The sequence below is a fragment of the Myotis nattereri genome (assembly GCF_964212035.1).
Source record: "Myotis nattereri genome assembly, chromosome: 3".
Classification (NCBI taxonomy): Eukaryota; Metazoa; Chordata; class Mammalia; order Chiroptera; family Vespertilionidae; genus Myotis; species Myotis nattereri.
The window spans coordinates 101,567,897-101,595,448 of record NC_138077.1 but is presented as its reverse complement, the minus strand read 5'-3'; the positions used below and the strand labels follow the sequence as shown (position 1 = coordinate 101,595,448).

At 40.7% G+C, this 27,552-nt stretch overlaps 1 protein-coding gene across 3 annotated transcripts in view; it reads left to right on the top strand.

The window, feature by feature from the left end:
* NRIP1 (nuclear receptor interacting protein 1) overlaps positions 1 to 27,552 on the top strand; it is a 105,305-nt gene that overhangs the window by 7,389 nt on the left and 70,364 nt on the right. For all 3 annotated transcript variants that reach the window (XM_081087422.1, XM_081087420.1, XM_081087421.1), the window contains exon 2: positions 13,499 to 13,580. The gene's annotated coding sequence lies outside the window, so the exon portion shown is untranslated. The remainder of the gene's footprint in view (positions 1 to 13,498; positions 13,581 to 27,552) is intronic.

Genomic DNA, 27,552 nt, shown 5'->3' with positions numbered 1-27,552 from the left:
ATTATTTGAAAACATGTGAAACACTCCCAAATGGAATATAGAAATATCTTCAAAATAAATTAATCACAGTTATTTTTTTACCCCTAAAGGGAATATTTGCACAATGGGTCATGTAGGTTCAAGTTTGATTTTTGAAAAGCATTTTAAAAGTATTTTTGTTTTGTTATTCACACATACTTTTCTAGCTTAGGTTCTGCCACTAAAACAATATGATACAGATAAAAGGAGCATCATTTTATATATCTGGGCAACATCCATAGAATCTGTATAATGGAGTAAGATTTGATTTTTAAATTCGGAAATTCTGACTATACATCAATATATGCTGTTGTTGACAATAAGCAGTAAAGATTTCAAGCCTGTTGTTTTAAAAGGAGAGTAGAGATGATTGGGTAAAAACTTGAACTATAAAACAGTTGTTTTCTAGTTACTTGCGTTTAGCCTTTTTTATTGGGATGAAGAGCAGGGAAAGGAAGAAGATTTTGTGCTGGTCACTTGACAGTTCCCTGGTGACATATAGGTATCATTTTCTCTATTTTACAGGTAAAGAAACCTACTAGTACTCTGAGAGATGCCTTAGTAACTTGCCTGAGGTCACAAAGCTGATTTCATTGATAACGATTTGCTTTTTCCTGAGAGTATGCCATCATTTGAAGAGAAAAGCAGTCTCTCTTTGATTTTTAGAAAGTCATCAAAAAACCCTCCTCGCAGTCTGATGGCCACAGAACTCATGCAGCACATAGTCTACCTAGCCTGGATTCTCAGACCAGTCTTGCTGGGAAGGACATCCTTCCAATGTATGATTTGTGCAGCAGTTGATGTCAGTTGTCAGAGCTGATGTCCTGCTCCCTGTGCTTACTGGGGAAATGTCTTCACCAAGAGCAACTATGCAATGCTAACCTCTGTGAAGTGTACCACAGAATTACCATAGTGTCCTTTGGGGCAGAGAAAGCAACTGTTTCTTGATATAATTCATTAAAATAGCTTGTCATGGTCTTAATCCAGGTAGTCCCAAGGCTATTTATATTTGCCTACTTCAAGGAGCAGTTGTAGCAAATTCAGAGCCATAGCTCTTCTTGGTTGAAAAGTTAAACCTCCTGACTATTAGTTCTTTATGTGATTTTTTTAATTGCCCTATCTTCATCCACAATAATTTTATTTTAAAGACTATCCTATACTAATAAGCTGGGTTTTGCAATAAAAAGAGGAAATTGATAGTGCATTTGTAGTTTACCAGAGGGAAGTAGAAATAGAGAGATGAGGAGTATTTGGCTTCATTTTGGGAGTAGACCATGGTGAAGAAAGATTTTTGAGATACGGAGGTGTGTAGCATAAAGTATTTTTAAAGTACACATCAGGCATGTTCTTTTATTGTTGAGGTAATGAGAAATGTGGTTATAAATCTCTCCAAATCTTTTTACTTGCCTCATTTAAAATTTATGGAATTTTGAACCCAAAAGAATCAAGCTGAGTGGTTCCCTCTACACTAAAAGGTATAGTCAAATTGAAACTATATTGGAGAAGTAAGTCTCCTATACATAATATTTTCTAGTGAGTTTTGGATTTTTGAATTGCCAAGTAAATGTTGGATAAACAAAAGTGTTTGTATAAAAGCTGCATAGAAATGTTTTACTATGATTTATTAAGATAATATATTGTATCTAGCCAAATAAGAGAGATATTGTTTTAGTGAACAGTCTGGGGGAAAATATATATTTCTGGATTAAAGAAAGAATATTTTATATATATATTATATATCATATTATATATGATATATAATATATAATATGATATATAATATAATATTCTTTCTTTAATCCATTCATGCCTTTTTAAAAGTTTAATTAAAATAGACAAGCATTAAAGATCGAAGTTTTTTTATTCACCACTGTCCAGTGTTATTCAGGCAAAACTCAAGCAGTGAATGCCCCATTGTTCACTTCGTTAGTAAAATGTTACTCTTACCCATCTTGCTAATCCATGGTTGACCTGAATTGCTGTCACGTTTTCTTCTTTTTTAACATATATATATATATATATATATATATATTATATTATATTAGAGGCCCGATGCACGAAATTCATGCAAGGGGCTCAGCCCTTGCAGCCACGGTGGCTTGCCTTGGCCCTCGCAGTCCTGGCTATGTCCAGAAGGTCGTTCGGCTGTCCGGTCTAATTAGCATATTACTTTTATTATTGTAGATAGGTTTTTTTTTGACTTGGGCTTTCACAAATTGAAGTAATTTCATAGAAACCTTTGGTTTTTTGGTTGGAAGGGAATTTGATATGGATGCTCTGGGTTTAAACATACTGTCTCAGAGGTACCTTGATCTACTTCCCCATTATCAAACAAGTCAATTTATAGAGGCATCTTGCTTGATGAAAAGCACATAGGATAGGTGGTTGGTGTGGACTGTATACTAAATAGTGATAAATGCTACCATTTAGTACTGATATACCTTTTTTTCTTGGTCTTTTTTTTCTTTTTCTTTCCTCTTCCCCCTATTTTTCCTTCTCAATTTCTCACTTATCCTTTTTTTATTTTTATTTTTTTTTATTAAGGGTATCCTTGTGATACAGTTAGGTAAATGATTAATTTCACATTTTTATTATTGTTGGTAATTAAAAATTTCTTAAATATTTATTGTCTACATTTTACACAGGAAGAAATTGAGCCCTAAGAATTTAAATAAATCTTAAACTCATATAGCTAGCAGTTGGGTAAACCCAGGATAATAAACCAAGTCTTAATTTATTTCACAGTTTTTTGGTTTTCACTAAATCAGTCTCAGAATGAGGGGCTTGTGTTTCAGGTGTTAAAGAGTAGTCCAAGCAAACACATAGGAAGGATCTATGATGACCAGAAGGACTGTGCCTTCTTAAGAAGGAGATTAGAAAAGGCCAATTATATCATCCTTGTTTTTGTAGCCTGTTTTCTTCGCATGCTATTAAAACGTGGTCTTCAGAACAGTCTTAGGATTTATTTGATATTCTGGTACTTGGAATGTACTTTTTAGGCTGAGAATTTAAAAAGAAATTTTACAGTACACGTGAACATCTGTTCCTCAGCTTTGTTTCTGCATGTATACACATTTATAGTTCTGTTTTAAAAATCAGCAGGGGAACTTCTTTTTGTAGATTAACAGAGCCAGGTACCTTTAGTCAACTAGTATGATCAGAATACTCACAGGCCAGCTCTACTTATTACTGAAAAGTAATGTCCTAAAACCATTAGTGGAGGTGAGTGGGTCTTTGGGTTTAATTGGGAACATAATACGAAGATTATGGAACCCATTCCCGTATTTTCCTATGAATAGGTAACAAGATGAGAGGCCACTGTCTGGACCTTTGCTGATAATGTGCCCTGAACCAACCCTCTAGGTCTACCCCATAGAAAGCAAGCAAGAGAGAAGAGATCTAATGGTAGCTGTTTATGTGGGCCACAGACAGACTGCATTCCTGACCTTGGTGAAACAAACAGGAAAGAAATATTCCCACTTATGGGATAGTGGGGAAGAGAGCATAGATGCTGAGACAGTCCCCAAGCCTCTATAAAGATCCAATTTGTCTCTCATGGTTCTCTTCATTGTAATGGTCACACTTGCTTAGTGTAATGTCTGTCTTCCTCGGTATAGGGTAAGCCCCATGAATAGGAGTATATTCATCAGTGTGTTGTCAGTGCTGTAGTTGCCTGGCACAGAAAAGGCTGTTATAAACATTTGTTGAATTGCACTGTACCTATGCCAGCTCTTGAGAAAATCTGGCTTTTTTGTGGGGGGAGAGTCAGGAATGGAGCCTCTGTGTATTTATATATAATAGCTGCTAATTGTTATATGTAAGTTGTGCATAATAGCTGCTGTCCTACATTTTTTTCTTTAATGTATTTAAATTAGAACTTCTAAAAGGAATAATATTCCTTCCTTAAAATGTATCATCTTTTTACAGGCATATTAATTATGAAGGGACAACTGAACCTAACTGTTGGTGACATTATAATTACTTGGCACTTGGGAATATTTTGTAATGCCCTTTCTTTAAAACCACTCAATTTATAATAGATTAGAAAACATGGTCAACAGAATCTTTGGGGGACATTTACATTTTTTTTTTAAGGAAATGAAACAAAATATTTCTAGAATCTTATAGTCAGGTTCCTTAGTCACTTCCAGTTGTCATATGAATCCACCAGTTTGACACATTTAATGGCATTGGATTTGATTAGTTGGGCAGGAGGGGGGCCTCTCAAATCTCATGTCTAGAGTAAATTTTGACATTCAATAATCTTAAAAGTTAGAGGGTATCAAGAATGACTTGATTCAAACCAGTAAGTTATAGGACTTTAGTATATGAAGCCCTTTTGTTATGTTATTTTTTTATAAATTGAGATTTGTTCTTTTCTAGAGGTGAATTTTTTTTTTTTAGAACACTGTCATGTTCAACTAGATTAATAATGCTAAGGCAGAAGAGAAAATTATTTTAAAATGGAGCTCAGAAATTTCCAGACTAGCAATTTTCTAATGCTAAAGAAAATGTATAGATTATCTGGGTTACATATTTACAGCATTGAGATTTAACAAATGCTCTTAAAATATCTTTAACCCAGTTTCTTGTTCTGTGAAGACAAAGTTTTTTTACTAAACTTAATTTTGCTTGCGTGGAAGTAGATGTTTTTTGTAAACAGAAAAACCATCTCTTCTCATGGTTCATATATTTTTCTGTGTAGTCACATGCTTATAAGTCATAGGAAAAGAAGATACATAGACTAATGGACTATTGTCCTAAGTAAAGAGAAAACTGAGAACACTATCCTATATAATCAAAGCCTACTATGCAAATCAACCTAACAGCAGAACAACTGGTGGAATGACCAGTCGCTATGACGCGCACTGACCACCACGGGGCAGACGCTCAATGCAGGAGCTGCCCCCAGCCCTCAGGTCCCAGGCCAGCCAAGGTGGGTGCCAGCTGGGGCCCCCAGTCGCTCCGCCAGTTGCCCTGCAGATCGGCCCTCTTTGCCTAGGGACCCTAACCATGCAAGAATTTCGTGCACAGGGCCTCTCGTGTAGTATATCCTTCTCTGTGCTTTCATCAGAGCATATCCTGAGTATCCAAACTGCCTTTCTCTTTCTTTGCCTGTCAGTATGTTACAGAGTGCATCAATTCTATACATTAATATGAATTTTTCACTGTTGAATTCCTCAGCAGAGATGCAAACTTATTTTCTATTTTCATGAACTGACTCTTATAACTAAGGCATGATGTCTCATTTAAATTAACATTATTTGCCAATGCACTAAAAAAAATCCAAATGAGACTAAATCATTGCTTTGCTGCTACAAGTGTTTTAGTTTTGACTACTCATCCATCCGCGTGCTTTACATTTTAAACATCTTTGTGTATGTTCCTACAATAGATACTTTCCTTTGAAGGCATTATTCTAATAACATGAACACATTCACTTTGAGTTTTAAACTCTTGTACCACAATCTCTTTTTTTCCTCTTAAAAAGTAGTGAATTTTGTCCCAACGACAAAATTATTCATCATTTCATCACAACTCTGAATAATACTTCATTTGAAAACTATTATCTCTTCCATTTTATAATGGCGCTAACCTGTATGGTTCCAAGCTGCTAAAGGCAAAAATGACAATATTTGTTAGTATTTGAAAATAGGCATTGAGCCTTTGGGCAGTCAGCCAAAAATATGAAATTAAAATCTGACTTTAAATTTTTGAAAATGTAAAATTGATATGCTTTTTCTAACAAGTTATAAATAGAAATCCAAATTTTATTTTGTTAATTGACCTTTAATTGTATAGAATAGTAAAATGTTTTTTAGTTATATGAAGTGGAAAGAGACATAATAAGACACATTATTATATACTAACGCAAAAATCCCCCTGTGATAATAGCTTGCTAGTTTGGACTACATTTCATTTCATTTTGCAGTGAATTTTAAAGTTTTTATTTTTTAGACTTCTGATAAATGTGAACAGCAATCCATATACATATAGGTGTGAAAATAATTTTAAAGATAACCAGCTGTGAATTTGTCCATTGGGGTTAAGTAGCAACTTGTAATTGCTTTCTGAATCTTAAGTCATTTGCCCTATTGAATACTTAAATAAAACATCAGGGGAAAAAATGTATTTCATGCATATTGCTGTTTAAGTGTTGCATAATTTAGCAGTTCTAAACAACCATTGCTACTTTTAAAAAGAAAAAAAGTAGTGAGGGGCTAGAAATTTTTGGTGTGGGGAAGAAAGGAAAAAATTACTTCTAAACTCTGTTGATGGGCCCATTTATTTTGCTTTAGATCTATGTGTGTGGTATAGTCGTGATAAAATGTAATGAGTTGTGGTGAAAACATTAGTAACCATAATACACTGCTGGGTAGTTTATTAATCAGAGGTACCATGGAGAATAAAAGAGCTAGAGATTAGATAGATTCAATGAGGCTCCTCTGATGCCGTGAAATGGGAGAGTCATTTAGTGTTTTCGGGCTTCAGTTCGTAAAAAAGTCGGTGGACTAGATTGATAATTTGGTTCTTCTCCGCTGTAGACTCTCTAAGAATCAGTATCACTCCAAAAGTGAAGTCTTACTGTTGTATGCTTTGAGCAACAAGGTGCATAGAGCTAAGGGTTGGGAGGATGTTCCTTACGATTTTTTGAGCATGGCATTTAATATTTTATAGCAAAGTTTTTAGTTTAGCATAATTGAACTTGTACTAGATAGGGTTAATAGACTAGAACAAAAGGTCAAAGCATAAGGCATTAGGCTTAATTAAGGGAGAGCAGGAGTGGCAGGAGTGTGTGACAGTTAAATGGGTTTCCCACAGACTAATGTCGGTTACAGTGCAACCATGCCTCAACTTAAGTGGGTTATTTTGTGCAAAGGGCAGCAGTGATTAGCAGTTTGACATGCCAGACACTTCTGGCCAATCCCATCTGTTTTAGAGGTTAAAAAAGCACACCTTTATGAGCTGATGGATTGATTTGTGTGCCCGTCTGGTAAAGATTAGAAGTCCAAGGCCAATGCAGTAAATGTCAGTTATAGAATATTGTACTTTCCTCCTTGGCTCATTGTTTTAACCGCCAACTGTTTTATAATGGGAGATAATTGCTATTTATGGAATTGAATGCAAGATGGGTGGGGGAACAGGTGAGAGAGGAAGAAAAATATTTCCTAAATGGAATTGTGAATTAACATATTCTCCAGCAGGTATTTCAAAGGGAGAGATGGTCTACTCTAGATAACACTTGATTTTATGGAGTGTTTATGGCTTATTCCCTGTAGTTGGAGTCACATAGTTCTTTTCTGAGTGTTACCTAAGCAACCCTGTCAGTCCAGGATTTAATTTTATATACTCAACTGGTAAGTACTCAGGTACCTCTTTTACAGACTAATAGATAGTTTACCTCCATACCATCAAATATATTTAAGAAATGTAATATTTTGTTCATTAACCTCATGGGGAAGAGGAAGGGAAAAGAAAAAATAGAAAGACACACACACGTGGCTTTGTGGGCAGGATTTACTAGGCTCACCTGAGATTGATGCATTGTGTTAAAATTAAGTGTGTCTAAACCTAGACTCAGAGTTATCTCTTTATTTAACTTTGAGATCTGTAAGAGTGATGCCATTAATATAGTTTATTTTCAGTTCAAGGTTGTAGCCCATTTAAAGATACGCAAAGGCTTTAACACATCCATGAAAAGGAAAATCCTAATTTTATGTAGATGAATTAGAACTTAGGTATTGTGATCATAATCAGTGAGCTTTAGGAGTATAAAGCTTTCAGTCTTTTGGGTGGACAGAGGAAGTATTTGAGAAATAACAAAGGTATCTTTATCATCAAATTACTACCAACCTAAAATTTGAATTCAGATAAAAATATAACCAAGAACATTGGAAATAATATTAGATTTTGATTGGCCCCCTTGCTTTTATACTTCTCAAAGTATGTGAACCATGAATTGCCTGTTACATAATTATGCAGATTACAGTTGACCCTTGAACAACACCTGGGGTTAGGTGTGCCTTCTCCCTCCCTAATTGCTCCCCCCCCTCCCCCCCCCCCCCCCCCCCCGGTGAAAATCCCTATATAACTTTTGACTCCCCATAAACTTAAGTTGTCCTTCATTATCCTCAGAGGATTGGTTCCAGTACCCCTGTGGATACCAAAATCCACAGATGTTAAAGTCTCTTATATAGAATGGCATACAGTTGGCCCTCCACATCCACAGATCCTAATTGTGGATCAAAAATAGTACAGGTATTTACTGAATATAAATATCTGTGTATAAGGGGATCCACATAGGTCAAACCCATGTTCAAAGGTCAACTGTAGATACATTGTATTAGACCTTGAATTGCTTTTTAAAGAAAGAAAATTAAAATATCTAAACAGGATATGGTCACTGAACATTACATGTGATTCATAATAGTAACTAGTATCTTTAAAAATATTTTTTATTTTACTACTGAGAAATTCCAAAGGAAATTGCCTTAACTTATAAAGAGAAATTAAGGTGTTTTATTTCTCATTTAGAAAAGACAAAGTAACATTGTATTATTGGAATTTATTTAGGATTATGGTACTTAAATATGTATTCATCCTGTGTTCTTCGTGGAGTAGCATCAAATGAAACGATTTGGATCCATTATAGATTTACACGATAAAGGTCTTGCCCTTCTACCAAGGGAGAGAAGGTATAAAGGCATAAATTTTATAATATTGTTTCTCTTTCATTAAATCATTTCTAAATTGCAAAAGATTGGCTTGAATAGTATAAAAGTACTTGTGTAGTAAAATAAATAATGGAAATTTATCTAATTTAATGGACACATACTTCTTAAATGAATTTCCTGGTGATATTATAATAAACCAAAAAAAATTGGCATTCTACATTTGTGCCATTATGACAAACATTTTTAGTGTAACCTAGATTCCATTCTTTATAGTTTCCTTCCCTTTTCTCCAGTAAACTCAAGTGCCAATAATATCTCATTTGTGTTAGAATTTTACTAAACTGAAGGAAAATATTTTGTAGAGTTAACTTGTTTTTGTGTGTTTTGATATATTCTGAGGTTTTTGAAAAATATATGTTGTCCCTTATAATCTACTAGAGGCCCGGTTCACGGATTCGTGTACCAGTGGGGTCCCCTGGCCTGCCCAGTGGGGATAAGGCTGAAACTGGCAGCCCAACATCCCCCAAGGGGTTCCAGAGTGTGAGAGGGCACTCTATAACGTTGCTGTTGCTCAGCAGCTCCTTCATTGAGCGTCTGCCCCCTGGTGGTCAGTGCATGTCATAGCCATCAGCCGGTTGGCCAGTGGCTTAGGCTTTTATATATATAGGTGGTCGTTAATTTCTGTCATTTTATTGTACTTCCTTAGTTTTACTAATGTGGCATTATTGGCTTTGAGACATGCATGTTAAGTCTTCTGCTCCTCTAAGCAAATTAGTTGGACATATGCTTGTTTAGGTTAAAAAAAAAAAAAAAAAAAAAAGCAAAAACTCTTAATATACAGATGCTCCTCAACTTATGATGGTCTTACATTCTGAAAAACCCATCGTAAGTTGAAAATATATTCAATACCTAATCTACTAATCACCATAACTTAGCCTAACCTACCTTAAATGTGCTCAGAACACTTCCATTAGCCTACAGTTGGGCAGTTATCTTGAGTTTCATCTCAAAAGTCATTGCCTTCCTCCTTTTCCCACTAGAAGCAGAAGACACAAATGAACATTTTGTAGACCTGATGGGATGTGAAAACAAAACACAATATCCAAAAAATGCTGGCAGCACAGTACACTGTAAAGTATCAGTTGTTTACCTTTGATAGCTGGCTGACTGGGAGCTGCAGCCCACTGCCACTGTCCATTGTCACAAGGGAGAGAGTATCATACAGCATTTAGCTAGCCCAGGAAAATACCAAAATTCAAAATTTGGTGTATGGTTTCTACTGAATGCATTTAGCTTTCGCACTATTGTAAAGTTGAAAAAAATGATAAGTTGAACCATCAAAAGTCAGGGATTGTCTGTACTGTTTTTTCAGTTCTTGTCCTAAAATTTTTTATAGCTTCGTAACCTGAATTTTAGTTGTTAGCAATTTTTATGAGACGCTGGAAAAAAAGAATTGCCCTATTTCATGTTTTGATTTTAAATGTTGTTAGGGTATAGGATTGTTATTTGTCTCTATTCAGGCAGATTGGTGTTAATGAGGAAGTCGTAATATGTGATGAACTTATTTAAATATATAGTCTTAGTACATACTTATATTTGTAAAATTAATGTGTTTATATGTAATACATTTCAAATAGAGATGTACCTGTTAATTGCACTATGCATTTGGTGTCTCCTAATGAGGGAGGGAGAAGGTGCTACCACACTGTCTTAAGTAGATCATTCCTCCTGGGTAAATTGCATCATTTTCCTTCTTTTTTAATTATTTTATTTTAAAAAGAGGAAGGGAGAGGGAGGGAGAGAGAGAGAAACGTCAGTGGTGAGAATCATTGATCAGCTGCCTCCTGCACACCCCACAACCCGGGCAGAAGGCCTTGCTGGGAAACGAACTGTGACCTCCTGGTTCATAGGTTGATGCTCAACCACTGAGCCATGCTGGCTGGACATACATTTTACTTTTTTGTAATGTGACCTTGAGTCAGTGACTTCAGCCCAGAATAGTTTCAAAGTCATGTAAATAAAAGCAATTAAGGTATTATTTATCACCTTACATAGTTGAGATGGGATCTTATTGGATAGAGAGGTTTGTTTGCTTTATGTGGAAGGTCAGAATAAGGTTAAATTTTATTACGTAAAACGATTTGGTGATGTTTTTATTTAGCTGCTGAAAAAGTAGTGTCCTAATAGGAAATGATTTGGGGCCAAAAAAAAAAAACACAACAAAAAAACCCCACAAAAAACAACAACAACACATTTTTTTTTAAGCAGTAGGAAGTCTCTTCAGAGTGTTTGTGTGTTTGTTTTTTCTAATAGTTATAATTCTACTTTAAGGTGATACTTTCTGTCTTCTAAAGTTTGGGGAACATTGTGCCTTTAGTGTTGATTCTAAGTATTTTGACTTACACATATAAGAAACATTTCCTGCTGCAGATGGAGGGTAGCTTAGGAGCTGCCAATATGTGCTTAGGGGATCTGTGTTAATATCCATTTATCATGCCAATAGGGTGTAGGACCTCAGACAGTAGGACTGGAGTCCCAATTCACCTATAAAGAGACCTGCTACCAGCTAGGCTAATTGTCTATAGGGGTTGGCAGAGCATTGACATAGATAAAGGGTGTCCCAAAATTCACGCAAGAAGTAATTTTGATAGAAAACACAGGTTTATAATTAAAAATTGTAAATTTTTATTGATTCATAAAGTATACAGTATAGGGTTATGTATGGAATAGCATATCGGGCAAAATATCCACAACGTGTCACTGTTTGGTGCAGATTTTTGGCTGGAGGCATCATTGGACCATTCTTCAAAAGTGCGGCTGCTCAGGCAATAACAGTTAATGGTACTCACTATCTCGACATGATAATCCAGTTTTTTGTGCCTAAATTGCAAGATATGGATGTGGACGACATGTGGTTTCAACAAGACGGTGCCACATGCCATACAGCCCGAGAAACAATTCAATTACTGCATGAGTCATTTGCTGGTCGTGTAATTTCCCGTTTTGGTGATCAGAATTGGCCGCCCAGATCATGGGATTTAACGCCGTTGGACTTTTTTCTTTGGGGTTTTTTGAAGTCTAAGGTTTATGCCAACAAACCCATGACCACCCACGCCTTGAAGGAGGAAATTGAGCTCTGTATCAACGAAATTCAGCCACATTTATGCAAAACGGTCATGGAAAATTTCAACAAAAGAGTGTGTATGTGCCAGCAAAGCCGTGGAGGCCATTTACCCGATATGGTATTCCATTCATAACCCTATACTGTATACTTTATGAATCAATAAAAAATTTACAATTTTTAATTATAAACCTGTGGTTTCTATCAAAATTACTTCTTGTGTGAATTTTGGGACACCCTTTACTTGAAAAGTCTTGCTGATGAAGAACTGAGGTGGGCCGGCGGGGGGAAGATGAGAGAGAGAAAGAGAAAGAATGAAGTAATTAAAAGAAAGGCAAGTATGCTCGGCCAGCATAGCTCAGTGGTTGAGCATTGACCTTTGAACCAGGAGGTCACAGTTCGATTCCTGGTTAGGGCACATGCCTGGGTTACGGGCTTGATTTCTAGTGTGGGCTGTGCAGGAGGCAGCTGATGAATAATTCCTCCCCCATTGTTGATGTTTCTTTCTCTCTCTCTCTCTCTCTCTCTCTCTCTCTCTCTCTCTCTCTCTCTCTTTCTCTCTCCCTGCCCCCCCCCCCTTCCTCTCTGAATTCAATAAAAATGTTTTTTTGTTTCTTTTTTAAAGAAAGGCAACTATTGTCCCTTGTAGTTGAACCATATAACTTTCTTTTATGGTATTTTTTATTTCAGCATGGTATAATAATTGATAACATTTCTAAGATTCATTGGCTTATTAAAACAATTACTGAGCATCTGCTCTGTACCTTGCATCATGCTAGGTATTGGGAGATTTAAAGATGAATGAAAAGTTCACAGGGAGAATGACAATAAGCAAGATATAGAGACAGTGACTTAGAGGTACAGTGGTTGAAGAGCCTTCCCTCCTAGGGTATTGAGGAAGCATCTCTCAGACATTTGGTACCCGTGTATGGTTTTAGGGAGACTAAAGACCACTGATAAAATGAAGAAATAAGTAAAATAGCTACTTTATTTTGAGAGGTTAAAGTTCAGGTTTATGGACCTATTTCTGGGCTAAGCTATCATTTATGAATATAAGTTATAGGTTATAGGATAGAAATTGAGAATTCTAGAAATGTAAAACAGATACAAGGGCAGTGACTGATATAAATGGAATGCTCCTGTAATGGAGCCAGGGAGTTTGTATCATGCCTTCTTTATCTCCAACTAGCTTCACTGTCCTTGGCCTGCTGATCAATGTGAAGTTTCCTCAGCTACCACAGTATTAAATGGAGACTGTGCCTCTTGCCCAAAACATTTCACCCACTGTTTTGTTCCTGAAAGTATAAACTTTCCCACAAGTTGATGCCATTCTAGATCTAGGATGGTTCTAATTCTGAGTTTAATAACTTTTGTTCCCAGTGGTCAAGAAAAATAAAGGGAGTTGTTTCAAACTCTCTGTTGACTACTATAAAAATGTAATAAAAACAAGTCTGTTTTGGTAAATACTTTTATAATGCAGGTTTTTTTTAATCTGATTTGGTCAACAGCTATGCCCAAGGAAAGCATGTATAGTTAAGAATATTTTTATCTTGCAATAAATCTTGTTTGTTTTCTGAGTTTAGTTTATTTTAGTCAGTAGTTAGGATTTTGTTGAAAAACATACTATTTGTTTTTTTAAAGGTAAGATGCACTTGAAGTAACACTTATTTCTCTTAATTTTCAGGAATTGTTTGGATTGTGAGCTATTTCAGAACTCTGTTCTCAGGACCCATTATTTTAACATTTGAGAGAAACACTTCCAGAAGGTATTGTATTTTGTGTCATTGTTCTATTTTTTAGAAAATGTAGATAAGCCATTTCAATGATAGGAAAGAAGGTTATGCCATATTTTTCTACTTATTTTTCTTTTAAGTTTTTGTATTGATAAATTAGATGTTTGACATTTGTAACAGAGGTGTACATTTAAGTGTTGGTAAATTTTGAATTTAGTGTGAGTGAAAGAAATCCGATTTAGATGGAACCAGTTTTGCCTGTTTTAAACATAAGAAGCATTTCACCTTTTCAGTATTGCACAATTTATAAGAATGTTTTGATTCAAAATGAGATATAAAATGTTCCTGTTTTAGACATTGTGAAATATACATTAAATAAAGCAGGCAGTCCTAAGGTCTTCCTACCTATGAAAAATCTACCTTCTATTTTAGGGATCAGCTGCCATCTTTCTATCAGTGTTTCATTAGGATCCATGGACTTATGCAACCAGGTCACCCACCTCTGCCTCTGAATGCCCATCTACTAAATTCCCTGTCTGCGTTATCACATGCGGTTAGGTTGATGTAGCATTACAGTTTATCTGCTTGTTGGCCCAGAGTCTCAGAACATGTGATGTATTACTAGGAAGGAAAGGGATAGTTAGATTGTCAGTTGAGCAGCTTACTTGCTTCATGTTCTGTCTTTGCTACCCCCAAACCCATGTGAATACACCAACTAGTTTGACTAGTTAGTGATAAACATGGTTCCATTCAGCCATATTCGAGGTTTCCTTGTTAGTGTCCACCTTTCCACCTCCCTTAAGTCTTGTGTTTTCCTTTTAAAAAACTTGCCAGCTATCTTGCTTGGAATAGAAAGAAATGAAAGAAGGGCACTTAAATTCATGTAATTAAATGATATATTTTTAAAACTATGTTTATTTTTAACTAGAGGCCCAGTGCATGAAATACATTCACTTGGTGGGGGGTCCCCCAGCCTGTCCTGTGCCCTCTCACAGTGCGGGATCCCCGTGATATATTGCCCCAAGGAGGTAGGCCCCGCCCACTCATCCGGGGCTCCTCAATGGGTTTCCCCAAAGAGGTAGGCTGGAGCCGGGGGTCCTGCCTCCGCACCATGGGACCCCCAAGCCCCGCTGCGCAGAGCCACAGGCCCTGCCTCTGCGCCACACATGCAGTGTCAAGCCCCTGCCCACCCAGGTGCGCATACAGCCCCACCCACCCACGCGTGCCCTTTGTGCACACAGTCTCTTGGTGATCTTTCGTTGCGGCATGAGGGCGTCATGGCATGATGGCATGACGATCACATAGGCTTTTATTAATAGGACTAGGGGCCCGGTGCACGAAATTTGTGCACTGGGTGTGTGTGTGGGGGGGGGGGGGAGTGTCCCTCAGCCCAGCCTGCCCCCTCTCACATACTGGGAGCCCTCAGGCGTTGACCCCCATCACCCTCCAATCGCAGGATCGGCCCCTTGCCTGGCGTCAGGCCTGGGCAGGGGACCCTCATTTCCCCCCATAACTGGTTCTGCCCCCAACCCAGGCCTGATGCCTCTGGCCCAGGCATCAGGCCTGGGCAGGGGACCCCCAGACCCCTCCGATTGCTGGCTCTGCCCCTTGCCCAGGCCTGATGCCTTGGCCAGAGGTGTAGACCCCCATCACCCTCCGATCGCCTGATCGGCCCCTTGCCCAGGCCTGATGCCTCCGCCAGAGGTGTCAGGCTTGGACAGGGGACCCCCATCTCCCCCCGATCACTGACTCTGACCCCTGCCCAGGCCTGAGGCCTCTGGCCCAGGAATCATGCCTGGGCAGGGGACCCCCATCTCCCTCTGATCGCTTGCTCCACCCCCCCGCCCAAGCCTGACGCCTCTGGCTGAGGCATCCGGCCCGGTCAGCGGGGACCCGCAGCTGCAGCGGCCCCGCGATCGTGGGCTCCGCTTTAGGCCCAGGCAAGGGACCCCTAGCTCCCGGGACTGCCAGCTTCGACGGTGCCCAGCTCCCATCGCTGGCTCCACCCCTACTTCATGCTATCACTGGCCAGGGCGGCAAAGGCGCCTGATTCTCGATCATGGCTGGGGGGCAGGGCAAAGGCGGCCCCAGGGCCGCCTTTGCCCTGCCCCCCAGCTCTTAGCTCCCCCCTGGGTTTCCAATCACTGTCAGTGGCAGGGGGCTTCTTCCTGCTTTCCCTTTCGCCTCCCTGCATTGTGCCTATATATGCAAATTAGCCGCCATCTTTGTTGGCAGTTAACTGCCATCTTAGTTGGCAGTTAATTTGTATATAGCCCTGATTAGCCAATGAAAAGGGTAGCGCCGTACGCCAATTACCATTTTTCTCTTTTATTAGTGTAGATTTTTCGGAGAGACAGAAAGGGAGAGAGATAGATAGAAACAATGATGAGAAAGAAGCATCAATAGGCTGCCTCCTACATGCCCCCTACTGGGAGTAGAGGCTGCAACCCCAGGCATGTGCCTGACCAGAATCACACTGGTGACCTCTTGGTTCATGGGTCAATGCTCAACTACTGAGGCACACTGGCTGGGCAAAATGATACATTTCTTAACGTTGTAGTAAATAGGTCAAATTCTTTCAGTACATATTTATTAACTGGATATTCATGATTTATATTCACATGATATAACACAAAAACCAGTTTTACATATTTTCTGAATCATTTGTTAAGATGTATGAATTTCTAAAATTAGATGAATGTAGTTTTTTTATGTTTCCATAGCATAATATATTGGACTTTTAAATTAGAAACTCTCTCTGTTCAAGATTATTTACTTTTAGAGGCCCCAGCCAGACCTGTGTCCTCTCGCAATCTGGGACCCCTTGGGGGATGTCGGGCCTAAACCGGCAGTCGGACACCCCTCTCGCAATCCAGGATGTTGTATGCACCAGTAATCATGCTTTTTATCCAGGTGAAAGGCATCTTGCTGTTGTATGGCAGCTACATTTTTTTCTCCTGATTATAAAAAGTAGTACATAACATGATCCTTCTGAGGCAATAGTACCATTTTCCCCATCTTATGGATGGAAAAACTGAAGCAGAGAGAATTGGCTTTGTCACACAGTTATAGGTGTCAATATCAGGGCTGACCACAAAATGTGCAAATCAGAATTCATGCATGTTAATGCTGCATCATCCTGTTTTTTTTTTCAGTGTTAGAGTAGCCTTGCCAGGTTTTAATTTTTAAATCTAAGAGACTGTTCCCAATATATAGGGTAGGGTATCTAGGCCTGGCTGGTGATCAGGGCCGATTTGTGGGTCTACTGGTGGGCAGGGCGATTGGGGGCCTTTGTTGACAGCCACCGTGGCTGGTGGCCTAGCGCTGCCCACTTGCTGGCCCTGCCCCTGCCAGTCTCCTCCCTCTTGGGGGGCAGATGCTGGTCGGGGGAAGCTCATGCATTGAGCGTCTGCCTCCTGGTGGTCAGTGCATGTCATAACGCCCAGTCGTTACGCCAGTTGTTATGCTGTACGGTCAATTTGCATATTAAGATTTTATTATATACTAGAGGCCTGGTGCACAAAAATTTGTGCACTGGCGGGATGGGGCGGTGTCCCTCAGCCCCACTTGTGCCCTCTCAGAGGCTGGGACCCCTTGGGAGATAACCACCTACTGGCTTAGGCCTGCTCCCGGGTGGCAGAGGGCAGGCCCAATCCCTAGGTGCAGCCCGTGGTCAGGCTCAGAGCAGGGCTGATTGGGGAGTTGGGGCGCTGCCCCCTGTCATGCACACAGCAGGGCAGATCGGGAGGTTGCGATGCCACCCCCAGTCACGCTCAGGGTAGGGCCGATTGGGGGGTTGGGGCGCCTTCCCCTGTCACAAACAGCAGGGCGGATAGGGAGGTTATGTCCCCGCCCTTTGTCACACACAGATCCGCAGGGCGATCAAGGGGTTTGGACGCTGCCCCCTGTCACACTGCTCCAGAGGCCAGGAGGCCTCTCGTCTCCGCTGATCCCAATGCTGGGTGGCCTCGCGGCTCCGCTTGACACCGGGGCAGTGAGGACTCACTGCTCAGCTGAGCCTGGTGCTAGGAGACCTCGCTGCTCCACTGATCCCCGTGCTGGGAGGCCTCGCGGCTCCACTTGACACGGGCAGCGAGGCCTCGCTGCTCCGCTGATCCCGGTGCCAGGAGGCCTCGCGGCTCCGCTGATCCTGGGGCATGAGGCCTCGCGGCTCCGCTGATCCCGGTGCTGGCTGGCATATTACCCTTTTACCATATAGGATAGAGGCCTGGTGCACGGGTGGGGGCCGGCTGGTTTTCTCTGAAGGGTGTCCCAGATCAGAATGGGGGTCCCCACTGGGGTGCCTGGCCAGCCTGGATGAGGGGATGATGGCTGTCTGCAGCTGGTCACATCCCATTCAGTTTGGGGGTCCCCACTGGGATGCCTGGCCAGTCTGGGTGAGGGCCTGAGGGCCGTTTTCAGGCTGGTGGGTGACTGAAGCTCCCAACCTCTCCTTTTTTCTTTTTTTTTTTATTCTGGGATTTATTTACCTTCTATGGCTGTCACTGGAACTGAGAGCCAGCTTTAGCTCTGAGGCTCGGCTCCAGCTCTGAGACCTCGGCTGCTGAAAGCAGGTATCTGGTTTGTTTGGCTTCTATAATTGAAACACTGTTTCAACTCCAGCTCGGCTGGCTGGCTGAAAGCATGGGGTTTGTTTAGCTTCTATAATTGTAACATTGTTTCTTAGACTGCAAGCTCAGAGCCCAGCAGCGGCAGGCAGGGAACCTTGGCTTCCTCCTTCACTGGAGCAAGCAAGCCTCCTGTTCGCTTCAGCTGCCTGGCTGCCGGCCGCCATCTTGGTTGGCAGTTAATTTGCATATCGCCCTGATTAACCAATGGGAAGGGTAGTGAAGTTATGGTTAATTACCATGTTTGTCTATTATTAGATAGGATGATGGGCATTTGGGCTATTTTCAGTAGATAAGTGTAAATATTGCTGCTATGAACATAGGGATGCATACGTTCTTTCGGATTGGTGTTTCAAGATTCTTAGGTTACATTCCCAAAAGTGGGATGGATGGCTGGGTTAAGAGGCAGTTCCATATTTAATTTTTAGAGGAAACTCCATACTGTTTTCCACAGTGACTGCATCAGTCTGCATTCCCACTAACAGTTCCCTCTTCTCCACATCTTCACCAGCATTTGTTGTTTGTTGATTTATTCATGAAAACTATTCTGGCAGTTGTGAGGTGATAACATCATTATAGTTTTAATTTGCATCTCTCTGATGATTAGTGACATTGAGAATTTTTTTTCATATATCTATTGGCCATCTTTATGTCCTCTTTAAAGAAGTATCATTCAGGTCCTTTGCCAATTTTTTAATTGGATTGTTTGTCTTCCTTTTGTTGAGTTGTATGAATTCTTTATATATTTTGGAAATTAATCCCTTGTCTCATGTACCATTGGCAAATACAGTTGGTTCCCTTTTCATCTTGTTGATAGTTTCTTTTGCTGTGCAGAAGCTTTTTAGTTTGATGTAGTTCTATTTGTTTATTTTTCCCCTTGTTTCCCTTGCTCTAAGAGATATATCAGCGAAAATATTGCTATAAGAAAAAGAGCTATAAACAGAGAACCAAGATGGCAGCATAGGTAAAAGCCTGTACTTGCTGTCTCCAAAACCACATAAAAGTTACAATGAAAACACAGAACAACTATCATCCAGAACCGTGGGAAAGCTGGCTGAGGGGAAGTACTACAACTAGAGAGGTAAAGAAGAAAGCACATTGAGAATGGTAGAAGGTGCGGAGGCATGGAACAGACTGGTCCAGCACCTGGGTGAGCCATTTTTTAAATCAGATTGCCTCTGCAAAGGCTGCCCTGAGGAGTGAGGGGTCCCAGCCCCACCCCATACCCCAGTCCAGGGTTCCAGAGCTGGGGAAAGAAGTCCCTATGGGCAGTAAGAACTACGAACTGTAAAAACCAGTGGGGATTGGGGCTGAGTGACACACAGGTTGCTGGAGACCCAGCTTCTCCACTTAAAAGGCCGGCACCACTAACTGAATTTACAGGGTCCCACAGGGCGAAGCTCTGGGAGTTCAAGACACATATGGGGAGAAACTGGACTGTCTGGCATCGGGGCAGAAACTCTGGGGTGGCTTTCTTCCAGACGGAGGTGCTCGCAGTGGTCATTCATTGTTCCTGTGTGGGGACCTCCCCAGTGCAGGGCTGACTGGCAGCTATTTCTATTTGCTCTGCCCTGGAGATTCCCTGAGACCCCACCCCCACCCAGTGTACATCCCCACCCAAGCTGTTTGCAGTGGCTTTTGCATATGAATCGTTTATCCTTTCTCAGCCTAAAACCTGTTGAACAAGCTGCAGCTGGGTCAGGGAGCCCTAAACCTATCAATAAAAGGCCCAAAGCTGGCACTAGCCTGCCTTGCTTCATAGGTGGGCCTCGTCTGGATACTTCCAAACCTGATACAAAGAGGAGGAATCTGCAGGTCTCTCTGTAGCTCCTGCTGGTTGGCCCTAGGCCAGTGATGGCGAACCTTTTGAGTTTGGCGTGTCAGCATTTTGAAAAAAACCTAACTTAACTCTGGTGCCGTGTCACGTATAGAAATTTTTTGATATTTGGAACCATAGTAAAACAAATATTTATATTTTTGGTATGTATTTTATATATTTAAATGCCATTTAACAAAGAAAAATCAACCAAAAAAATGAGTTCGCGTGTCACCTCTGACACGCATGTCATAGGTTTGACATCACTGCCTTAGGCAGTGGCTGACTCTGCATCTCCTTGGAGATCCAAGAGCCAGTGTACCAGTGGTCAGTGTGAGACCATACCAGATTACAACTCTTCACATCCATAAGTGACACACTCCAGGGGCAAAATCAGTGAGCACCAAAGCCCCACTGAAGCAAGTCCTGCCCCATAAGGGTGTCTCTTGCACAGCAGCTCTTCCATTGTAGTTGCAGCTGGTCCTCACAGCCAGTTAGCCTGGAGGTCAATTCCTCCCAGTGACACCAATAGCAATCAAGGCTCAACTACAACAAAACTGTGCACACAGTCCACAAAGGGGTGCACCAAGAGTGTACACCTTAGGTGATTGGGGATGCTGAGCCACTGGGCCCTATAGGTGTCCACAAGGTCACTTTACAAACATAGAGAAGCAGCCAAAATGCGGAGACAAATTAACATGTCACAAATGAAAGAAATGGAAGAATGCTAACTACTGGATATAAAGTTCAAAACTATAGTTACAAGGTTACTAAAGAATCTTCAGAACCTCGGAGGAACTTAGTGAGACCTTCAAGGATCTTAGTGAGAATGCCAAAAAAATGGGAAGGGACCAGTCAAAAATTAATCATACACTGACTGAAATAAAAAGTAGTATACAGGGATCCAACAGTATACTAGAGGATCCTGAGAATCAAGGAAGCAAAAAACAGCCAACCAGAAGAGCAAAAAGAAAAAAGAATCCAAAAATATGAAGACAGTGTAAGGAGCCTCTGGGACAACTTTTGGGACAACTTCAAGCGTACCAATATCCAAATTATGGGGGAGCCAGAAGAAGAGAAAGGGAAAGATATTGAAACCCTATTTGAAGAAATAATGACAGAAAACTTCTCCTACCTGGTGAATGAAATAGACTTACAAGTCCAGGAAGTGCAGAGAACCCCCAACAAAAGGAATCCAAAGAAGACCACACCAAGACACATCATAATTAAAATGCTAAGGGCAAAAGACAAAGAATCTTAAAAGCCGCAAGAGAAAAATAGTTAGTTACCTACAAGGGAGTGCCCATACGGCTGTCAGCTGATTTCTTAACAGAAACAATGCAGGCCAGAAGGGAGTGGCAAGAAATATTCAAAGTGATGAATAGCAAGAACCTACAACCAAGATTACTCTACCCAGCAAAGCTATCAGTTTTGAAGGTCAGGTAAAGAACTTCACAGACAAGAAAAAGCTAAAGAAGTTCATCACCACCAAACCAGTATTATATGAAATGCTGAAAGGTATTCTTTAAGAAAAGGAAGAAGTAGAAAAAGGTAAGATAAAAAATTTTGAACAAGAAAGTGAACAAGAATACCTATCTATCAACAAGTGAATCTAAAAATCAAAAAGTCTGATGAACAGAATAAACTGGTGAATGGAATAGAATCAGGGGCATGGAAATAGAACAGACTGATGATTTTCAGAGGGAAGGGGGTGTGGGAGGTTGTGGGAAGTGATTATACAAAGATCTTATATGCATGTATGCATTATGTATGGACACAGACAATAGGGTGGCAAGGGCCTGGGGTGGAGTGGGAACCGGGTGGAGGGAAGCTATGAGGGGAAAAAGAAGAGGGACATTTGTAATAATCTCAACAGAAAAGATTAAAGAAAGAGTTATAAACAAAGCTAAGTAAATAATAACAATTTCAACTGAAAAAAAATATATTGCTACAAGAGATGTCTGAGATTTTACTGCCTATGTTTTTTTCCTAGGATTTTTATGGTTTTGTGACTTACATTTAAGTGTTTAATCCATTTTGAGTTTATTCTTGTGTATGGTGTAAATTGGTAGTCTAGTTTCACTTTTTTGCATGTACCTATTCAATTTTCCCAGCACCATTTATTGAAGAGACTGTCTTTACTTCATTGTATGCTCTTGCCTTCTTTGTCAAATATTAATTGACCATAGAGACGTGGGTTGATTTCTGGGCTCTCTTTTCTGTTCCCTTGATCTATATGCCTGTTCTTATGCCAGTACCAGGTTGTTTTGATTACTATGGCCTTGTAGTATAGTTTACTATCTGGTATTGTGATCCCTCCAATGTTGTTCTTCTTTCTTAAGATTGCTGAGGCTGTTCAGAGTCTCTTGTTTCTGATAGGTTTATCACACGATCACCAGACATTTGTTTGCAAGTTTATATTTTAGAGAAAAAAAATTTATCAGGAATAGAGAAGACAGAAGTAGTTGTTTTGTTTTTTTTATGGGGGAAAAAAACAAAAACAAAACCAAAAAACAACCCAAATGATACATTTCTCTACCTCTTGTGTAGATATTTAAGACCATAATGGCCATAGTTTAATATAGTGGTATATAAAATGCTGGTCTTAGAATCATAAGGTTTATATTTGAGCTATAGCTCACTTCATATTGTTAGCAAATCATTTAATCTGAGCCTCAGTTTCTTGATGTGTATAAATGAGTATACAACCTATATCACAGGATTATTATGCATAGTAAATGAGGAAATAAAGTTTGCTGTTACTAGTGTAATGCTTTTGAAAGGTAATGTATTATTGACAATATTGTTAATTCTGTGTTTTTCAAAAAAAATACAATAGATTTTTGGATGACCACTGTTTTACTCAATAGAACACTCTTGCACAAGATTTACACTTTTTTTCTTCTTTTTTCCACTTTAATAATTTTCACAAAGCCTGGTCCATGCTTTTGAAGTTCTTTTCAAATTTGAATCAGTTAACATCTGCCACCTACTGACCCATTTCTCTCTACTTCCTCCAACTCTGCTCTCTCCTTACATCTTGCTTGTGTAAGCTGAGTGATTAAAGTGGCCTTCACTTGATTTTTCCAAAGATCGAGATTAATGCACTGTTAGAAACAACAACTTCTAAATATGTTTGCATAGGAGCCAGTAATATTCTTTTTTCTCCCCTAGAGAAAACAGTTAGTAAAACCCTATGTGGACTTGCTTTTTCTTTTATTGTTTAGTGGTTATAGTTTTTTAAAGTGAGTTCTGCCTACATATTAAAAATGGTCTCAGTATAAAGTTTCTGAAGTGACTCACCACATATGCAAGTACTTCAGATTGCATGCCCTTAACTACTGTTTGAATTTTTATAGGTTTGTAATTTTGCTGACTGCAAGAAAATAAAAGGCCTAGTGCCAGTTCTTACTGGGTCAAGATTTATTTTAAAGTATCAACATTTCCTCAACTTTTTGATACTTAACAAAAGTTTTAGAGATTTTCCTGCAAAAAAATTTGACTAGGTTTTATTTCAGTAAGAGAAATTTGGGATGCTAATGCCATCAGTAACAAAAGCATGCAGTTGGTGAATTTATTAATAGAAATTGCCATACACTGGACTACCCTAGAGATGTGTTTTTATTTAAAGAGGCTAGTGGAGGCATCAAGGACTAGTAATTATATTTGTGTCTTCAGCAGAGCTCTAGGTGCAGAAAACTTGACCAGTGATTTGAAAACAGACTGTTACTCTCCTGAAATGATCAGGAGAGGGGTTGCTCAAATCAATTCCTGTGACACTAGGGAGGCTTTATTAAGTAGCGGTTTGGGGATGCATTAAGGAAGTACACACTGAACTGAATTTGAATCCAGGTCTATGTCTTTACCTGTTGTACAACTTTGGGCAGTTCACTCTACCACCCTGTGTCTTATTTTCTTAATCTGTAAAGTTCTATAATATCTATTTAATAGGCAGTGATTAAGTGGAATAGACTTAACTATAACATATGACTTAGCACTATAGTCAATAACTGGCATTTACTTGCTATCCAGTTAATAAAAGTTAATCATAATAACTGGGAATTAACCCTCCAAATAGTTGTTTAAAAACTTGCATTCCATGTTGAGAGTCATTAAAATATAGAAATATGTTTGAAGTTTCTTAAAAATCTTTACAAAACCCACATTAGAGTCAAAGCAGTATTTATAGGTAAACCAATTGAATTTGACAAGGATTGGGACACTGTTTTTGAACAACTATGAATCCTAATCTGCAATTTAGTCTTTGGGCTAATCATTTTAACTTCTAAGGCTTAGTGTTCTCATCTGTAAAATAGGCATAACTTTCTAGGGTTGTTTTGAGAATTAAAGGAGTTAAACCATAGGAAGCACTTACTGTAGTTCCTGGCACATGTTATTCTTGTTAGGTATTCTTGTTACTCCACAGGTACCTTTTTGGAGATGGCCTTGAGAACTTGAGGGAAACATTCTGGATTTTTTAAATGTATTGGTTACTGTTGGAATTTGGGCATTAAATACTTTTTCATTTGTAATTATCTAGTTGACTTACATTAAGATAAAATGCTACAATATTTGGAATCTCTTATTTAAACAGCACTTTCTTTATATTTTGTAAAAACAGATTTTTTACATTGTATCTGCTATGGTGTAATGTTTGTGTCCCCTCAAAATTCATATGTTGATATTCTAACTCCCAAGGAGATAGTATTAGTAGGTGAGCTCCACCTTCATGAATGTGATTAGTGCCCTTATTTAAAAAGGCTGCAGAGAGAGTCCTTTTCCTCTTCTGCCATATGAGGTATAGCAAAAAGATGGTTGTCTTGAGCCAAAAAGCCAGATTCTCACCGGGCACAGTATCTGCCTACACCTTGATCTTAGACTTCCCAGTCTCCAAAACTGTAGGAAATAATTTCTGTTGTTTATAGGCCACCAGTGCATGGTTTTCTGTTACAGCAGCCTGTAATAGAAAAGACCACATTTATTTTGCGGTCATTCTGTGTCTCTCCACTTTTAATCCAGTTTTAATTCATGCATCTGCTTTCCCTCCTGCTTCAATTTCTGTATGTAGAGTCACCCAAAGAAGAAGCAGGAGGGAAGCAGGGGAGGCAAAGATTGTGTCTGAGGCTAGTAGATAGTTAGCCTTACCATGATCAGATTTAAATTGATTTATGACTGCTTTTTCAAGTTTTACCAACAGAATACTTTTATTGCTTTTGATCACTGTTATAGAATAACTTTAAAGGAAATCTCTACTTTTTCAGGCGGCTTTCAGTAATTTTTTTCGGAGCCATAATTTATCCAGTAACTTTTCAAAATACAGTAACAGCTAATAAAAGACTGACAATCAAAGAGTTATATATTATGGGTATTAAGTATAGACTCAAGGTTATCCTACATAAAGCTAATTCTTTTATATTCTCTATTATGGGCTCATTATGTCCAGAATAAATTATTTAATGGCATGGGGATTTTACATTTATGGGAATTTTCCAAGTTTATAAGATTTTTATGAGGAAGCATTGTGTTTTGTTGGTTATTATACTAAGAAGTTGATGAGTTTTAGTTTAGGATAGAGTTTTGGTTTTGTTACTGACTAGTGGTTTGGCTTTGAGTTAAAAAACAAAACCTGATGGCTCTTAGCTCTTTGACTCAAACCATTACTGCCTTATAACCCCCTTCCCTTCCAAACTAGGATTACCTGAAGGATAAAGAAGAGCATCTCAGACCAATGAGGTATCCCCCATTGCCTTCTAGTGTGTCCAACACACAGGAAGCATAATTAGTTATGTTTAAATCATCATGCCCTGATTTTATTTGGCCTTGAGGCTTCCCTTCTCACTTTTACCCAACTTTATCTCTCCATCTTCCCTTTCCTTCTTCCTTTGGATGAGCACTAATAGTTCTGAAGAACCTAGTTAGGCACTTAATAGTTTAGAGCATAATTTTACTACTTAAATTATTTCAAAGCTCTATATTTGGACTGCCTTTTCTTTGGTCATGAATTTATTTTTAATTCTTAGTTAAGAACAAACACACTGTTTATAAAATTACTAGAGGCCCGGTGCACAAAAATTTGTGCACTCGGGGGGGGGGGGGAGTACCTCAGCCCGGCCTGTGCCCTCTCGCAGTCTGGGACCCCTCGGGAGATAACGACCTGCTGGCTTAGGCCTGTTCCCGGGTGGCAGAGGGCAGGCCCAATCCCTAGGTGCAGCCCCTGGTTGGGCTCAGAGCAGGGCCGACTGGGGAGATGACCCCTGTCATGCACAGAGCAGGGCGGATTGGGAGGTTGCGATGCCACCCTCAGTCACGCTCAGGGTAGGGCCGATTGGGGGGTTGGGGCACCGCCCCCTGTCACACTTAGGCAGGGTCGATGGGGAGGTTGCAGCGCCACCCCCTGTCACGCACAGAACAGGGCCAATCAGGGGTTTGGGGTGCCGCCCCCTGTCACGCACAGAGCAGGGTTGATCAGGGGTTTGGGGAGCTCCCCCCTGTCACGCACAGAGCAGGGTTGATCAGGGGTTTGGGGAGCTCCCCCCTGTCACGCATAGAGCAGGGCCCATCAGGGGGTTGGGGAGCTCCCCCCCTGTCACGCACAGAGCAGGGCCCATCAGGGGGTTGAGGAGCTCCCCCCTGTCACTCACAGAGTAGGGCCGATAGGGGAGTTGGGGCACCGCCCCCGTCCCACACAGAGCAGGTGGATCAGGGGGTTGGGGCGCCGCCCTCTATCACCCACAGAGCAGGGCCGATCTTGGGGTTGGGGCGCCGCCACTGTCACACTCAGGGCAGGGCCGATGGGGAGGTTATGGCTCTACCCCATCACACACAGAGCAGGGCCTGTTGGGAAGGGGGTTGGGGCACCGCCCTCTATCACCCACAGAGCAGGGCCGATCAGGGGGTTGGGCACCGCCACTCTCACACTCAGGGCAATGCCGATGGGGAGGTTATGGCTCTACCCCATCACACACAGAGCAGGGCCCCTGGGGTGGGGGGGTTGGGGCGCCGCAGCCTGTCACACACAGAGCAGGGCCGATCAGGGGGTTGGGGAGCTCCCCCCTATCAGGCACAGAGCAGGGCCGATCAGGGGGTTGGGGCGCCTTCCCATGTCAGGAACAGAGCAGGGCCGATAGGGAGGTTGTGACCCCGCCCCCGGTCACACACAGAACCGCAGGGCCATCAGGGGCTTTGGGCGCTGCCCCGTCACCCTGATCCCTTTTACTATATAGAATAGAGGCCTGGTGCATGGGTGGGGCTCGCTGGTTTGCCCTGAAGGGTGTCCTGGATCAGGGTGAGGGTCCCCACTTGGGTGCCTGGCCAGCCTGGATGAGGGGATGATGGCTGTTTGCAGCTCGTCACACACCCTTCAGGGTGGGGGTCCCCACTGGGGTGCCTGGCCCTCTGGGTGAGGGGCTGAGGGCTGTTTTCAGGCTGGGACTGAAGCTCCCAACTGCTCTTTTTTTTTCTTTTTTTTATTCTGGGCCAGCTTTAGCTCTGGCTCCAGCTCTGAGGCTTCAGCTGCTGAAAGCAGGTATCTGTTTTGTTTGGGTTCTATAATCGAACAATG